Source organism: Chinchilla lanigera, unplaced genomic scaffold (genome assembly GCF_000276665.1).
Source record: "Chinchilla lanigera isolate Chin_1 unplaced genomic scaffold, ChiLan1.0 scaffold00037, whole genome shotgun sequence".
Lineage (NCBI taxonomy): Eukaryota > Metazoa > Chordata > Mammalia > Rodentia > Chinchillidae > Chinchilla > Chinchilla lanigera.
In genome coordinates, this window is record NW_004955438.1 from 7,159,678 (window position 1) to 7,178,534 (window position 18,857).

General features: G+C 34.9%; 1 long non-coding RNA gene across 1 annotated transcript in view; it reads left to right on the forward strand.

The window, feature by feature from the left end:
• Positions 1-1,259: 1,259 nt before the first annotated feature.
• Positions 1,260-18,857, forward strand: part of LOC106149142 — a 37,012-nt gene continuing 19,414 nt past the window's right edge. The window contains exon 1 of the long non-coding RNA XR_001235119.1: positions 1,260-1,578. This is a non-coding gene — a long non-coding RNA (uncharacterized LOC106149142). The remainder of the gene's footprint in view (positions 1,579-18,857) is intronic.

Below are 18,857 nucleotides of genomic sequence, written 5' to 3' on the forward strand. Positions count from 1 at the left end.
CACCTTCTTTCTCCTTTAGGAAGAAATATCCTGTTGCAATTTTTGTCCATCAGTGTTATTTGCTAGATGACAAGTGACAAATTAACTCAAAGCCTATGGCAAAGCACACACAGTTATGAATTGGGGATATATTCTGAGCAATGCATTCTTTGCTGATTTTGTCAATATTTGAACCTCACAGAGTGCTTACACAAGCCTCATTACCAGGGCCTTCTGCACACCTCAGCTGCATAGCTTCTCTATTGTACAGCCAATGTCCCCAGGACCATGACAAAAAAAAAAAAAACCTACACAGAATTAAAACAACCAAAAGAGAAAGTAATGCAATCAGTAGATAGTAAACCTGAGATGTATGAAGTTGCTGCTTATGTATCACAGAATTTTCACAGTAAACCATTCTGTGATAAGTAGAAAGAGTACACTAAAATAGCTGTAAAAATGGTACACCATATACATAAGTGAGTAACACAGTCGGTTATTATTGTCAAGTACTGGATTATTACATGTAGTGTTATACTTTTAGAGAACTGGGATAGTATCAGGATTTTTTAAATCAGCATCACCATAGACATATAAAGTGCTGGGCTTCAACATCAGGGAGGCTGTGACATCACTAAGATGTAGAAATTGTTCAGCTCCGATGAAGAGTTATGAGATGATTGTCATATGGGCCCATCATCCACAGAAACTTTATATGGCACATGAAGGTACTTATAAGATCAGCAAAAAGGAACTTTATTCCAAGGAATTTGAAGCTCTAACCTTTTGTCACATTGTACTTATGTCATTTATTTTCTCTCTTCTTCTCTACTCACCTACATTCTAGGTTCCTCTATCCAACCATTGAAAGAAGGAAGGAAATATCTCTCCTGGAAATCGTGTTTGGAGCGACCATCCTCAATTCCCTCACTGTCTATAAATTGCATATTGTAAGCTATGGAATATTCAACACACAAAATTTTGACGCCATTCATTCTGGAAACCCCTATTTTACAAACTGACTGTTTACAACTCTGTTCCCTTTCTGCCTAATGGTTGCCCTGGGGGAATGTTGTTGCCTTTGAGATTCAACCACATATTTTCAACAAATAACAGCATTGAAGCCAATGAAACCTGATAGTAACAAACATTATTCAGTGGTCACTGAATGGAATAGGTTCGTATTTCTCTTCCCCTTGGGGTAGGAAGCAAAAGGACACACTGGGATATGTGAGCTGTGGCCGCATATGAGCAAATGATTTCAAAAAGTACTGGAGCATTTCATGTTCTCTGAAGTCAAACGGGAGTCCTAAACTGTCAGGCTTAGCTGTAGTGGTAATGGGTTTCTCTTTGGGGATTGAAATACACATTCATTTGTTTCCCATTTGCTTTGCTGATACAGCAGTCATACTCTGGCAGGTGTTACCTGGGACTGCAGAGGGATGAAAGCAGAAGTAAATCACATTGCTCTATTGGGTTCTCAGACCAATAGCAAGAATTAATGCTGCCCCGTGAAGACCAAAATGCTTCTTGGGAGCCTGGGAAAACCAATACATCACTAATGGTGCCAGCTAGCATCCTGTATCAAAACAAAGCTTGGTGAGTAGCCAAACAAGAAGAGGTAAGTGGGAAAACTGCTAGCAAGAAATCCAGTGTCTGGACTACTGGGATTTACAACTTTTAACCAAGTTGATTTAGCTATATTAAGATCAATGTACATTTACCTCAAAATCATTTTTAAAAATTTAAAATGTATTTACTGTGTACCTACTGTGTGCATTAGGAATACAGTACAAAAAATATAATTTTGGTATCTAAAGGATAGAGTCTACCGTGCAAAAAAGATGACTACATAGTTGTTCCTCGATGATCCTTTAAGTGATAAGTTAAGCGTGGAAGGCTGTGAAGACAAGAGGATGCTTCTCAGAAACATAAGGAAGTTCACCGAGGAAATCCAGACCCAGGAAAGGTGGACGCTGAGTCAAATCTAACTGAAAAGCAGGAAAAATAAGTCAAATAAAATGTGTATGTGCATATGTGTGTGCATGAGTGTGTGTGTGTATACGTGTGTGTGTGTGTGTGTGTGTGTGACCGAGCACACACATGGTGGATAAGAGGTAAGGGTTACTATGGTAGAGCTGACAGAGCATGTAAAGTGATTGGAAGGTTAAAGGAAAAGAGAAAGAAAATGAAAATGTCAAGAATGACCTGACTGGTTTTAGGGTTACAATCATGACCTGCTGTATGTATATATGCCTTGACTTCTGGGAAAAAATGGGGAATCTCCAGAGCTCTAACCACAAGTTTATCTCACCAGTGAATTTCTTAGGTAATGTCTCAGAGCTAAACAACCTTCCTTCATACGGAGACCAAGAAGAGTGGGTTTTTTTTTTGGGGGGGTTGTTTTGTTTTGGTTTTTACCTCTGAGAAGATTTTAGTTCCCAGAAGCTCACAGAATTACTCACTGAATCCAAACACAACTCATCTTTCTATGGGAAACAGGGTTTACTCCTTCTTGTCACTACAAAGCCTACCTCCCACAATCCCGGCTGAGTCACTCATTTCCCATGGTGGTGGCCTTGCGTGGCATAATTTCCCATCCCCCAAGCTGTGAGGCTATGTGAGGAATGTACTACTGTGCACCTTATCTGTCCAACTTGGGTATGATGTGCTCGATTTGCCATGGAGCTCTAGGGCAGGAATTCCTCTTCCACCAATGGAATGAACTGATGAATAAAACACTGGTGATACACTGGACCCATTATTTAATGCTATGGTTTAAAAGTTCTTTCCAAAACTCACACTGATATTGATTTGCCCTTGCCACAGTATTAAGAAGTGTGGCTTTTATGATGATTAGGTCATTAAGGTTCTCTCCTCATGAGCTGATGAATGCTGACATCACAGGAATAGGACCTTGACAATAATTATAAGTACAGCACAATTTCTTCTCTGCCTCGGCCATGTTCACTGTCAATCTTGCCTTGTTATGGTGCAAAGTAAGGCCATTGCCAGTTATAATTACCATACTCTTCTGCTTTCTAGCACCCAGAATTGTGAGAAATGTTTGTTTTCTTCATGAACTATGTAGTCAGTCATATTTTGGTATGGCAATAGAAAATGGACAGAGACACTGTGCGACAGAATGTTGAACAAACAGAAGTTGTTTTTCTTTACGCTTGTTAAACATAAGAATGAGAAGAGAGGACAAATGTGGAAAACTCAGTTTTGGTCACATAGGGTGTGTAGAGCATTGCAGAAAAATATTAGAAATGGGGTGACAATCTGCTGTAGAGATGCGCCAGGAGGAGGGAGAAATAGAAGGGAACATGCATCTGTACTCTAACAATCTCCAGTTCCTGAGTGAGGCAGGAGCAATGAAGTCTCTGACAATGATGGAGGATGTGGTTAGGCAGATTTGCAGGGCATGAAGTAAGCTGAAGAAAGCTGAAAAGCTATGGAAAAGAATAAAAAAGAGGCCTCTCAGAGAAGCTGGCTCAACCCTGCCAAAATAACGTTATTGTTTGATTTGAAATTAACATTGAGTATTCATTCCATGTACAAAGTTAAAACAGTAGATTCACAACCCTTGTAGGAAAAATTAGTAGGAGGCTAAGATGGTTAAAAAATTTTCAAGCCAGGAATTTTGAAATTGTGTAGTGTAATACTTATGTATATATATGTGTGTTTATGTTGCTTTGTTGTACAATAACATTTATTAATTTGTGAAAGATGCTCAATTTAAATACTTGGCAGATACACTAACTTGTGTTCTCTGTGAAAAGAAACTCATGGAAAATTTCTTGGAAGTAAGAATTGAGTAAGACAGAAAGTACAAAAAGAAAGAAGAAAATGTGTGCTTTACTAATATGTAATATATATATATACATAATGTATATGTATGGAAAACAATATAGGGAATGTAAGAGATTATAGAAATCTTTGACATGGAGAAGAAATATCAAAAGTGCTATAAAGCACAATGATGTGGTTCATATTTTTCAAAAACTTTTTTCTTAATTTGTCACTATTTGAAAAACATTCCCAGTGTAATCCCATGAATCTATTGCATATGTTTGAATGGTTGATGAGATATTTCTAATTTAAATACAAAATACCAAAAGCAAATGTTTTAAAAACCTGAGGAAAGTAGCAGTAAATATAACAACAGAGTGATTTCAAATTCCTGTAAATTAGTTTTCAGATACTGCGGATTGAATTATGCTCCTCCAAGAGATATATAAAAGTCTTAGGTCTGGTACCCTTATAGAAGCTCTTATTTAAATTTAAAACTAGATGATTTTCAGATATAATCAAATTAAAGTGAGTGCTACTGGACTCAGGGGGGCATCACAATAGTGAACTGTCAGATCACAGAGCAGTTCATCTCCTGATGAGAATGACCCCTAATGGAAGTAACTTCCCCATTCAATCATTTCACAGTGACAACCGAATTACCCCCTCAAGTGATGATGGCTTTACAGAAGCAAAAATGGCCCTGAAGCAATGGTCAACTAGACCTTGGTTTGATCAGGAGTCAAACCAGGGCCAGCTCTTCAAACTGTTCTGACCTTCCAAACTATGCACACCTTCAATCCTTGCATTTTCCCATTTCTCTGAAACCTCACATTTCTTGATGGCTCCATGAAGCCAGATCATGAACCTTTACAGTGTCCTTCCCAGAGTGGCCATGCTGATTAAAGCTCCATTTTGTGCCCGTCACTACTACATATCTCCATGAGTGGCAGAATGGGTGGGGTGGATGAGGCTGATTTTTGGGACCTCTCCCCACCAAGAGCCAAGGCTTTTGTCCGAAAAGTTTGGTAGCATTACATTTCCTCTGTGTCTTCAAAATTCTCTCCCCAAGTTTTTCATGAGAGCATTTTAGTATCAGGCCAATATACAAATCATCTTTACAGACTCAGAAATCATATGTGCCTAGAGTTGAAAGGGCATTTATAAAGTATGGGCTGAGGTCGTAATCATTTTCCTCCAATCTGCTCAGCCTCAGTTCAACACATCTATCTTCATAGCTTTTCTGCATTCCTTTCCCATGGCCCCAGATAGCTATATACAGTCGACCCAGATAAAAAGTGAAATGGGCCGCAGGGGTGAGAGTAGTCAGCTGTAGCGGTGCACGCCTGGAATCCCAGCACTCTGGGAGGCTGAAATAGCCATATCACAAGTTGAAGTTGGGCAAATTAGGAAAAGTGAAAGGAAAGGAATAATTTACTTCAGAAAGTTAATGGACAGCTGTGGCTAAAACAACATGCTTCTTTGTTTAAATCTTGATCAATTAGACCCCAATAGCTTTTCTATTTTAGTACTTGGAGATGATGGAGAATAAAGTTGAGATAGGAAGCAGAAGACATCCTCCCTCCCTATATATCGCAGTATATTTTCCAAAGTTGTTAATAAAACACACAAAACTAAAAATGGGAAATATTTTCAATTTAGGTAACCTTTGATAATCTCAGCAGCAGGTTACCCAGCATACCATAACCTTGAAGTAGTTCCTTGGATTCAAATATGTCCGGGTTCAAGTGTTCTAAAGTCCTACCTTTTTCCTTTTCTGATAAAGTGATTATACCTATCTATCCATCCAGCTAGCTAGCTAGCTAGATATATAGATATATATCAACCAATCTGGAAAGTGCCTTTATGCAATGTATGTTAAAGTTTTGAAAAATATTTAAATTTAGTGATGCTACAAAATGCATTATGCAATAAGAATCTGTTAAATCCTGGGTTAATCGGACATTGTACCCTATACATGATGGCAAATGTAAAAATCATTTTGAAAACCCTTCATTTCATTTGAGATTCCCTACTATTCCTTGCATTCCTGGTCATATTTCTTCCCTCCTTTCACTGAATCAAGCCATCCTGAGGCATGGTCTTCAGGTAAAATTAACTTTATTTCAATGGCGTGAGAATTTTAAAAAATTTCTTATCACATTAAATACTTAATGAAACAAACACTTCCCCCCAAACACAAGTGCTTTGTACTGTACGTATTGGAATTTTGAGGTTATATCTTTCCAATCTGTATGTCATTGACCATAATTACAGACTAAGTTGTTGACACAAAGCTAAAATTTCTTAGACAGATTAGTTGGAATTTAATTTAATTTTTCCTACTCAGCTCCTTGACCCCTACTGGGAAATGTGTATGCCTTTTTAAATGAGCATAAATTTATGAATCATGCACTTGACACTTAATCATGTAAATTAATGACACTTGATAAATATGCCTTTTGCATTTGCAATGATGACTAAAACTGTGTTTTGTTAACTGAGCCATTTATAGCTCACTAACTTTGGATTGCAAAGAATACAAGTTTATTTGTTCTACCAGTGTTTTCAAAGTCACTGCTCTGTCTTTGAGTTTAAAATAATTCTGGCTATCCGAAGAATTTCTTTATTAAACACTTTCTTTTAACCCACTCCCTGAAATCAGCTGTTACCTATTTAAATATAATTTGTATTTTAAATGAAGTTTATATTTTCCTATTCGACACAAACACAGTTCTAACAAGTTAGAACAGGAAGGTCTACAACTACAGTCTAAACTCTATTTGAGCATTACTGTAACCCATGTACTCTGGGGTATTGGGACAATATGCTATGGAGGTGGGACAAAGTACCTAGAGGTTGTTCATGCAAACTAAAACTTACATATGCAATACAAAGAAATGATAGGTTTATTGTGATTTCCTAGCAAGGCAGGATCCACAAGAAATCCCCAAAGTTCAACCGTGCTGCTAGGCAAAATTTCACCAAGGATACAATATTCAAAAATAGCACCACTCATAGAATTCCAGGAGAGATGTGTATCTGGTCGCAGCACCATGCCACAGGCGCAGTGGAAGCTGGGTAGATGGGTGGTTCAGCAGAAGGTTCCTACAGGGAAGGGCTTTGTCTATATAAAATTAGGTAGGAATGAGATCGGTATCTGTCTTTGTTCACTGTGTGTCTAGCGTTTCAAGGCACAGCTTGACTCGGTGTACCGGCAGGACGGCAGCTGCTAAAGATAACACTAGTTTCCCCAATTCACAGTGTCTCTCAGATAATTCTTACGTAAACATTTTTGTCTTTGTCTGCTTACGGTTTGACCTGACAGGAACCTTGGGTACACAAGAGGAGTGTTTTCTGGCCGTGATGCTAAATGCCTTCGTTTTTCTTTGAGGTACTAGGAAGCTTCATTCCTTACAGAAACACCCGGTAAAGCTGAAACACCAGTTTAGGTGGCTGGACATTGTTCGACTACTCTCCGATAGAGAAGTTGAGCTCCCTCCCACTGACCTGTAGCTCCCAGCATCTGCTCACTCCTCTGCTAGCAGTGTAGTCCTCTCTTCCTAGTCCTAAGCTTCTTTGGCTGTAGAATGGGGGCTTTCTGCCGCACTGTGGTCATTTTCCTGAGAGATTTCTCCATTGGTGAAGATAATGCGTACAGCCGCCTCGCCACATCTGTTCACTAGGAATCAAGCAACAGCCTCCTTTCCCTGTAATTCTTGCTTGGAGACACTACTGACTTCTCCATCTTTAAAATCTCAAAACTCCAATTTTTGGTTACAACCACCACACCATCCCACTGCTCACATTAACATTTTTAGGTTGTTATGGATAGTACTTTTACTAAATACGTATTCTTAGCCACTGTTTTTGTCAGTGGGTCATTATGATTGTACCAATATTTTACCTTTAGGTAGGATAGACCAATAGTAATCTAAAAATTTTAACAATATCATCAAATTCAGACTTTTATTAATTTTCTGCCTAAAATTTCTGATGTTATGTGAATCCTAAAATTTCCTTCTCCTCGTCCTCCTCTCTCTTTCTTTCTCACTGTCTCTCTTTGTCTCTGACTCACTAGACAGAGAGGAAGCTAGTTAAGGGAAATTTCAGTTTTTGCTATGCAGTGACATCGCTAAACATGTTTTTTTTTTTTAATCTCAGCAGAACTTCAATGTCATATGGCCATATTCTTATATACTCTTGGGTAATACTTTTATTCTTCTCAAAAGATAACTTTCTGCCACGCTCTTCAAAGCTCTATCATAAAAATTGATATATTAATCTGAAATTTATCTGTGAGAAATTATGAAAATATCATGATTTTTTACACTCATTTTCCTGTTCTTACAAACTCATTTTCATCTGCACCTTTGCCAAGCTCTTGACAGAACCCTTACATTGTCTCTTTCCTCTATTTGTCTGTACCTATTAGCTTCTTTTTATTTTTTTTTTTTTTTTTTGGTTTTTCTCCGGTACCGGGAACTGAACTCACGACCTTGCGCATGCCAGGCAGGCGCTTTTGCCGCTGAGCTAAATCCCCAGCCCCAGCTTCTTTTTATTAACATGAAAGCAGATTCATGTACCTTAAGTGAGAAATTGAACCTGCTTTGAATTTCATGCATCCTATGTTAATCGATACTTTTCTTACATTTAGAACAAGATTCTTAAAAAGTTTGCATGTACAAATACAACTCAATTCCTTTCTTTTTTTTATCGCATTTCACCCCTTCCTCCCCCTGCCTTTATCTCTTGAGTCCCCTCTAATTCGAGAAAGATCTATCTCCCTATCTCCTATTATCGATCTTTTATTTTGCTCTTTATTTATCTTTTGGGTTTCTCATGTAAGAGAAACCATACCACATTTAAGCTTATGTGTCTGGTTTATTTCTCTTAATGTTACTGAACTTTATATTTTCCCAAGAATTTTTGGAGTATGATTTGGTTATTCTATTGCTTCCTAGAAAAAAAAAGTGACATGTCAGCATAGATTTTTATATTTCCTGAACTCAAAGGTTTATGTGCCAGTTCCTTTGACACAGTGGATGTTTCATTTCTTCTCAAAATTCTTCTTTGATTTTTCAACAGCAGACCTGGTTTATTTTTATGTTATTCCCTGTTACTTTTTCATTCATGTTATGGTTGATACATTGTGTCAACTTGGGGAGTGTAGAGGTTTGGCTAAGTGACTCAGCCCTTCTGCATCTTGGGGTGAAAAGGACATGCCCTTACCCTTCTGGGATGTTGTTCATTGTGTCAGTTTGGTAAATTTAGAAGGTTAACTATGTGACTCAGCAGGGAGCCAGGGTGCTTACTTTGTATTCATCCTGAGCCTGTGCAAGAGGAGGACATGGAGATTATGTGAGTGCTACACACCCCCTGGGTGGGGGTAGCCTGCTTACAATATAAGGGAGCGAAAGAGGCTTGCTCTTCTCTGCTATTCCCCCGCTTTGCTTTTGTTGCTTTGCTATCCTCCACTGCCATGAATTGTTGCCCTCTGCCATGTGCCATTCTGCCTCGAAACCAGCCAAGTATGGATTGAAACCTCCACAGACTGTAAGCTAAATAAACCTTTCCTTCCTTCATTTTGGGCATTGGGTGTTCTGTCTCAGCAACAACAGAAAAGTAACCAAGACAATGCATTTGTAAGATTCTCTAACTCTCTCCACTGGCTTTCTACGGTTGGTTTCAGAGTTCTGTCTGTGCATATATATTTATCTATTATACATCCTTAACAGAGTGTATACATAGCAGTCAAAGAGTATCTTTTTTATGTTTATACCTTCTTTGAAGCTTCATTGTGAAAAAAAAAAAAAAAACCTTAGATGCTCTGGTGTCTGTATGTGCTTGATACAATATTTTCACTGCAGTGTTAATCCTGGTGGCAATGTCCCTGGGATCTGTCTCTATGGTGGGAGAAGGAAGTGGATAGAAGGTGTGCAGGACACTAACCAGTCACCCTTTAGTCTTTTGTGTTACTACAAGAAAGGGTGATATTCTCTCTTTTAAAATTGGCTTAGTTCCAATTTTCTATAGTCTGTGGGACAGAGGTTATTTCTGTCAGACTAGCTTTATCACAATCAGACCTAAAACAGAGCTGGACTGAGTCAGTACCATAAATGTTGACATTTGATTTTAGTAGTTCCAATTTGGAAATGTCTTTTCCATTAGAATAAATTCTCTCTATAGGAAGATCTGCATGCTAATTTAGTCTAACTGATTGATACAATCCCCTGATTCTTCACAAGATCCCTGATAATTTTTCCTTGATTCTTGCCCACATTTTAATTTCTTTTGCCTTCAAACTTATTCTTTCTACCAGTTATCAGGTAGGTATATATCACTGGGTTGTTGCCAAATATTGAGTATAGATTATAGTTTCACATACTTTTGGGAAAGAAACTTTTAATTATTTTTGGATTTATTTTTTTCTGACAGCAGTTTGACTAAGAAGTTTATTGAAAACTTGTGTATGAAATTTGGTATAAAAAGAGAAATATCAACTGTTGTATGAAGCTTCAAATCTCGGTATAAGCATCAAGAAATGCTTTATAAAATTATTGATTAGGTACATTGTAACAGGTGTAGTTCCTGAGCATCTTGGAGATATTTAGCAATTATATAAATAGGTCTTCTTGGTAAAACTAACCTTGTTGATTCATAACAAGAATGTGTTCAAAGTCTGTATAAGGAAGTTAGCTTAATAATAAAAATTAGCACCAGAAAAGTATTTTTGTAGAATAAAATTTGAAATTCTAATTCATAATAAACAATTTGTTGAAAACAACAAGAATCCCCACTTGTGCAACTTTCATTTAAGATAATACTAAGAGCTTACTTAAAGCAAGTCTGCAAGAAAAGTTTGCAGTATTCAAAACAGAAAGAGAATGAAGTAAAATTTCTACTGTTTACAGATGACATGGATATGATCTTGTATAGCAAAATCTTTACTATTGCAGCAGAATTCTGTTAAAATAATAAACAAATCAGTGAAGTGGCAGAGTTAAAGCATCAACTCACAGTAACCAAGTGTTTCTACGTGATACCAACAAATTGTCAAAAGGAAATAAAAATAATCTAATTTAAAATGTTACAAAAACAGCCCAGGAACAAACTTATTCAACCACATAAAGATGTGTACATTAAAAGCTACAAAATATTATTAAGAGTAATTAAAAACACAAATAAATAAACCCAGTGTGTTCATTGATTTGAATTTATATTTTTAAATGTTCATATTGTATTAAAGTAACTATAGATCCAATATAATTCATATCAAAATGAAGATGGCATTTTTCAAAAAAGGAGCAAATTTCTAATTTATTATGGAACAAAAAGAGATCATAGTCAATTAATTTCTGAATAAAGAGAATAAAAATAAAAAGATATACTACCTGATCTCGAAATATACTAAAAATCTATTGCAATCAAAACAACATTATTGGCCAGGGATAAAGCTCAGCTGTGCAGCCCCTGCCTGGCAAGCATGAGGTCCTGATTTCTATTCCCACTACTAAAAATAAATAAATAAATAAATAAACTACAATATTATAAATTCAAATAAACAGAAAAAGTTAATGGAACACAATAAATAGGTTGGAAGTAAATTTACTAACTTAAATTCAACTAAGAAAGATGTTAAGTACATATAAGAAAGAAATCACATTTTCTTCACTAGTAGATGGGGAAATTTGATATTGATACGCAAAAGAATAACTTTTCTCATACCATACACCAAAAATTAATTGAAAATTTATTCAAGATTAAATATAAGTCTTAAAACCTATGCAACTACTACAATAAAATAGGGAAAAGGCTTCTTAACATTGATCTTGTCAAAGATTTTTTTTGATAGCACGCTGAAAGTATATAAGGAAAACGTACTCAAATGGAACCACATCAAATCAAAAAAAATCTGCACATTACAATAAGTCTATATTATAAAAAGACATCTACATAATAGCACAAAACATTTGCAAGTCATATACTTGAGAAGAGGTTGATATCCAAAGCATGTAAATAACTCAAACAATTCCATAGCAATAAAGCAAATAGCCTGTTGACAAAGTGGGCAAATGGTCAGCATATATACTTCTGTAAAAGAAATATTTAAAATATGTAAAACAAATAACTTCAACATAATTAACCATCAGCAAAATAAAAGTATAAGCCACATTACTCATCATTTCACATCTTTTAAAATGGTTATAGTGAAAAAAATCAGGCTTTATGGAAAATAAACTGGAAGTTACTCAAAAATTGATTTGTTTTGTTTTGTTTTTTTTGGTTTTGGTTTTTCTCCGGTACCGGGAACCGAACTCACGACCTTGCGCTTGCCAGGCAGGCGCTTTTGCCGCTGAGCTAGATCCCCAGCCCCAGTTGCTCAAAAATTGAAAAGTAGGACTATCACGTAATCCAGCTATTACACTTCTGAGTGTACAGTGAATGGAAATACAAGCAGTATGTGGAATAATTATCCCCACTCCAATGACCTTGCAACATTACTAACAATAACGAAGAGTTGGAATCTTCCACCATCAGAGGATGAGTGGATGAAGAAACTGTGGCATGCAGAGAGAACAGATTACTATTCAAACTCTTGCTATTTCTGAAACTCTTGTTATTTCTCATAATATGAAGGATATCATACTTTGTGGAGTAAACAAGGCACAGAAAGATAAAAATTGTATGATTCACTTATTGTGGAACCTAAAATGTTGAATTCACAGAATAATCATTCAGAAAGATAGTTACCAGAGGGTAGGTACAAGGGATGGTGGGAAATGTTGGTCTAAAATGCAAAGTTTCAAGTACACAGGAAGTATAAAAATTGATACATACATAATGTACAAATAAATATATACTCAGTACAATAAAAAGAAAAAAATTGGAAAGAACAAATTATATAAAATGAAATTTGTGCTTTAGAATAATTTCAAAATGAATGGAAAAATTTCCCTATCCATGAATTAATCATTGCACTTCTGTAAATATCATAGTTGGCACTACTCTGTATACAAACCAAGCAGGACATTGGCATTACCTGCAGCCTGAAAATAAAGCAACCAGGAAGAGACCTAAAATTGGAAAACTGTGAATCAAGGTCAAATTTTGATGGAAATTCCTAGAAACATTTATTCATCTGAAGTCTGAAGTTCTTGTTCTTTTTCAAATCTTTCACGAGAGTATTCTTAATGTCTTGGGTATATATTTAAAATATCTTCTTTAAAATTTCATCTGACATCTTTTAGTGTAGTCATAACAATATAGCCATCTCTGAGGCTTAATGAATATATATGCTCATTATCTAACCGAAGGATCATAACCCTGCTTTCAAACAATTATAGTCTCTCAAATTAATCTTTCTTTTGGATGCTATTCAACTTCAAGGCTCTCCAAGCCATTTGAAGTAACTTATGAGCTCAAGATATATTTCTTAAGGAAAGAAGTATCTATGTTTACAGGTCTAGAAAAATCCCACTTAAAATAACTGCATTAAGTGATTTTTTTTGCATTCTGTATCAGAGAGGACACTTCTTCTAACCAAAAACAAACAAACCAACAAAACATGTAGACCATGATAATTTATTATCTATGATAACCTTGCTTTTTAAAAATCAATAATAAAATTAGATTTACATAAATAAATTGATAAAATCTAATCAATCATTAACAAAATATTTTACACTTAATGATGAAGAAAAAACTATGTTTCAAAGATAATTTACCATCTTTAAATGGATTATTTTCCTATTTGGTAGTAATGCAATCATTGAAAGTCCTATAGGTATTTTTAAATAGACCTAAAAGGAATTTAAAAGTTGATCTGAAATAATTATTATGATGCATTAGAGGAATAGCAGTGTATTCTGAAACTCTTAGGTTATGTCAATTTAAAAAGTGAAATGTACACGTATATTTGAAATTGAGTTTTAAGCCAGTTGATTTTTTTTTCTCAGAAAGGCCACAAAGGTGCAAAGGTACGTTATGCAACTTTCAAATTGTCATTTTGAACAATGGACAATTTGTCGATTTGCAGGATGCCACAGAAAGAGAAAAGGTAACAGAGAGAGAGTAAAATTGGCTGACTTTTAAACACTCAAAGTAACGCATATGTGCTAATCCAAATGTTTAATAAGAAAATTTATGCAACGCTATTTAATCGATGCAGGGAAATGTTAAGGAAATAGTTGATGAGTTCTTTACCCTTGATAAATGTGTTCAACCCTCCCTAGCTGCACAATGCATAGATTTTATGATTCTTCTCTGGCCTCCTCATCCTGCAGCTGCTAGTATGATCTTAATCAGTGAATCACTTGTCACAAGTGATGTGCAGTATTAATGAATAGAATTATCATTCATAGTAATTATTAACGTATACATTATGAAAGGTTTTTCTTCTCTTCATCTAATAGATTATTTTATTTCTAAGTCTAATTCCCAATTCTGCCTAGATTGGCAATAATTTCTTACTTTCTCAGTGAAAACTTGCAACTACTGTGGAACAACTGACAAGAAGCTTGAACTCTCCATACCTCAGTTTTCTCATCTCTAAAATAAATCCAAAACCACAAACACAAACCCTCTTGAGATATCTTGAAGATTTAAAATAATTCATGTAAAATACTTCAACCACTGGCATGTAGTGAAAGTTCAGTTAGTTTTTATTATATTTTGTTTTGCCAGACATTTTGCTCAGGATATCAAATTTACTATCTAATCCAATAATTGATGAGATGGGTATATTTCCATATAATTATTGCAAGAATGCAATTAATTACTTAGTATAAGTGCTTAGAAGTGTATCTGCCACATAGTAGAAGCTTAGCAAACATTAGCAGCTAGCCCCTCCAACTCCTACACACAAATTTCATCTGATCACATTAGTCAGGCTAATTTCAACAATATGTTCGTTCTCAGAATTTAACTATTTATTCCACCCCTAAAAACATGAATTGGCTACTTTCCTAGTAATTACCTGCATTTGCAGATATTTCTCTATGTTACAGCTCCAGGTGTATCATTGCTAATGTTTGAGTTATATCCTTCTAAATTTTTCCAATTTCAAACACTATTATTTTATGGATACACTGGACATTCAATTTTTCAAAGAACTGTGATTTTTACTATAATCACTTGAAACATATTTAATTAAAAAGTACCCTGAACAAGACATATAATTTATCCAGTCATGTCAATTCATTTAGATGTATTAATTTTCAACATAGATGCATGATAGTTGTTAAGATCAGAGTTTTATGCCATAGTAATCAACACAAACATCTATTTATAGTGGCTAAAAGAAATACTAAGTGAACACATCTTTTTATTTGTTTAATATTGCAGCAGTTTATTGAAATGAGATTCAGATACCATAAAATTAACTCTTTTAAAGTGTATAATTAAGAGTATTTAGGAATTCATAAAGTTGTTCCACATCACTACAATGAATTTTAGAATATTTGTGTCATCATAAAATTGTATCTTTTATTCATTGAGTCCCACTTTGTTTTTTCCCAACTTAGTTTCAGTCTAATGTTAATATATTTTCTAACAATGTAATCTGGTTTCTGTATGCATATATTTTTATATCAGATAGTATATATAAATGGTATATAACATTATGTGGTTTTCCATGATGGTTTTTAATTTAGTCTAGTGTTTTGTAGAGTCATTCTTTTTTCTTTCTTTCTTTCTTTCTTCCTTTCTTTCTTTCTTTCTTTCTTTCTTTCTTTCTTTCTTTCTTTCTTTTTCTTTCTTTCTCTTTTTCTTTCTTTCTTCTTTCTTTTCTTTTTTCTTTTTTTCTGGTACATGTTTGCAATACATAATGATTGCATTTCTCATGGGAAGTTGATACACATATATATGTAAACATTTTACATTTCCTCTTCCCCTCCTTTTCTTTTCTTCCATCTCATGTTCAATACTCATTGAGGCCATAACGTGGATTAGTGATACTTTCTTTTGATTGCTAAATAATAGTCCACTGCAAACATATACAACCTTTTATTTTTCATTTGTAACTTAGTATACATTGGGACTTTATCTGCTTTGTTGCTGCTATAAATAATACTGCTATGAGCATTTTATGTTCCCATCTTTATGTGAAAATCTTATTTTCATGTCTCTTAAAGTATTAGTGACATGTTAACTCATTGTTTAAACTTTTGAAAAACTGGCAGACTATTTTTAACTTAGTTAAACCATTTTACATTCTCACAGAAAGTGTTTAATGCTTCCATTTGTAATATCCTCATCCATATATGTTATCATCTTTTTCATATACACATGGTAGTAATAGTGAAGTAGTATTTTGTTGTAGATTTTGATTTACATTTTCCTGACATCCAATGATAATCATTTTTCATGGTCTGTTTGACTATTTATACATCTTATTTAGAAAAATGTCCATTGAAATTTGTAATTGGAAAACTTGTCATTTGTAATTGAATTGTAAATGATCCTTAATATTCTCATACAAGTGAATTCCTTTAGGCAAAGCTTCAGAGCTCTCTATTCTTATGAAATTGCTCTGTCAATGATATCTCTGAGCGAATGCTCAGAACACTTGACCAGATTTGGTTGCAGCTGCTTTTCTCACCTTCCTTTGGCCTGCTTAAAACATTCCCCCTCCAGGAAAATTAGACTGAGAGTCACTGCGCCTACCTTTTCTCTCATATTTGAGACTGCAGAGCCTGTATACTATAAGTATGGAATAGCTGAGGAAAATGAGCCCTGAACTTTATTGCAATCATCATCAATATGTTTTCTGCAATCTAGAGTTTAAGTAAATGAGAAATACTCACCATGTGCCCTTCCAAAGGAGAATCTGTACACCTTGACTGAAACAGAGAGGAGAGAATGTTTAGTGTTAGTCTCAGGGTTTTGGACTAAAGAGTCCATCAGTTTGATCTATGCAACAGCAGTGAATGAGAGGAGAAGATTTCAGCTCAAGGGCTGTAGACTTTTGCTGTTTTTAGAGGTTTAATAAATTTTTTTAAAGAAGTGATTTTTTTTTTTCAGTTGTTAAGAACCTTCAACACTTCTTCCAGAGATTTTTCTGTGACTTTTTTGTTTTTTGTTTTATAATTTTTACTTTTTATGCTATTTCACTGAGAAATGGAATTCCTGGATAAGAAGTAACCTAAAGTTGAAATCTCAATAGATGTTCAATTTACCATCCAAAAACATGAGTCGATTTGTAATGGTGTTAAAACTGGAGGTTAGTAACCTTTTGTTTCCATTTGCTTCTTTTGCTTTCTCTTAGGTTTTGATCTTTAGTGTATGTTGAAAATAAATCCATTTCTGAGTCTCCATCAAGGTAATCTCAGAGAGAAATTGCTTAGACTTAAAAATAAGGGCTGGGGATATAGCTCAGTGGCACAAGCGCCTGCCTGGCAAGTGCAAGGTCCTGAGTTCAATTCCTTGTACCAAAAAAATAAATAAATAAATGAAAAATAAAAATAAATAAGGATTATTCTAGTTTAATATTTTTATTTGTTTTTTGGATGGCACTTGAATGAATGAGGCATGTTGGGGTGAATATGAGAGTGAATCCTAAGCATAGAACACATAATTAATCTTTGGCTGGAAAAATAAAGGGATAGGGAAATAAACCACACCATTTAGCTCTAAACATTCACTGGTTTTGAATCAGTGCAACCACATATAGATTCTATGCTTATGCAAATAGTGTACAATTTCTGCGGTTTTGTAACCTTAGTATATTTGCATATCACTGACCGTAGATGATTCTTGTTTTCACTTTCAATAAATTAAAATATAAGACTTGTCTGTATGATAGACTGTATAATAAAGCTCTACCAGGTTGTTAAAGAATTGAAATTTTTCATAGATATTTAATCACTGTTGTAATATTTGTTTGGCTTGCATTTAAAAACCTCTCATTAGATTCAATAGATATGATTATAATAATAAAACTAAAGATAGCAAGGAATACCAGATTTCAATGTACAAAACCAGACATAGATTTGTTATCTAGTTCTCAGCAAAGCCACTTGCCTTGGATTTTCATTGCTGTTGTTTTAGTGTGTGTGTGTGTGTGTGTGTGTTAATCAGCCTTCCACTGCTGAGACAAAATTTCTGCCACACACAATATAAAGAAGTTTAATATGCTCATAGTTTCCTTGGGATAAGTCCATGGTTTGCGCTTTTAAGGCAGAAGGGTATTGGCAGAAAGGCCTGGAAGAGGAAAATGGTTCTACTTTTCCAGCCAGGAAGCAGACAGTGGAATAATCAGAGAACAAGTATACTCACCCAGACCCCAACTTCTAATGACATACTCAGCTATAAATATTGATGGATTAATACACTGATGATTATAGTGCTGTCATCCAATCACCTTCCAAAAACCATACCTATGAACACCTGACACTTTGGGGAATGTTTAGATCTAATCTCTAACCACATGTTTTACTCAAACCCTCGTTTGCATTTTGGTTGTAGAATATTTGAGTAAATGCTTGAAATTTTGAATGACATCACGAATAGGAGCACTTTGCAAAAGAAAATAGCATAGAAGTATACATTTTATCAGTGAGGAACTGAACTATCTATGACCTATGTTGTAATAGCTTGCACATATTTTTCAAAAGTTGTATATTGAGTACCTAATATTCTTTTTTAAAATATACTATACAAATCAGTGCTTCTTATGTATTGAGTAATCATTAACTGAAGAACATTCAGGAAAAGGCATTCAGAATGATCTGGACATAGTCTCTGAAGAGTAAAATGTTTAAGGTAGCACATGTTTATGATGGAGAAAAGAAGTATAATTGTGAGCACTAAAACTGTTGTTAGAGTACATAAGGGAAAATTAATTTGTTTTGATATTCATAAAAGAAGAAAATCAACCAAGTTAGTGATAAAATGCTTATTTAGTATGAGATTAAATGGTAGAATATATCTTTTGCTAAACAACTCTGTGCTGTTGGACTAATGCATCACTAAACCTGGACTTCATTCAACCCAGCCATCTCATTTTACTATATCAAAAGGCTCACACAGGGGTTGGGGATTTAGCTCAGCGGCAAAAGCGCCTGCCTGGCAAGCGCAAGGTC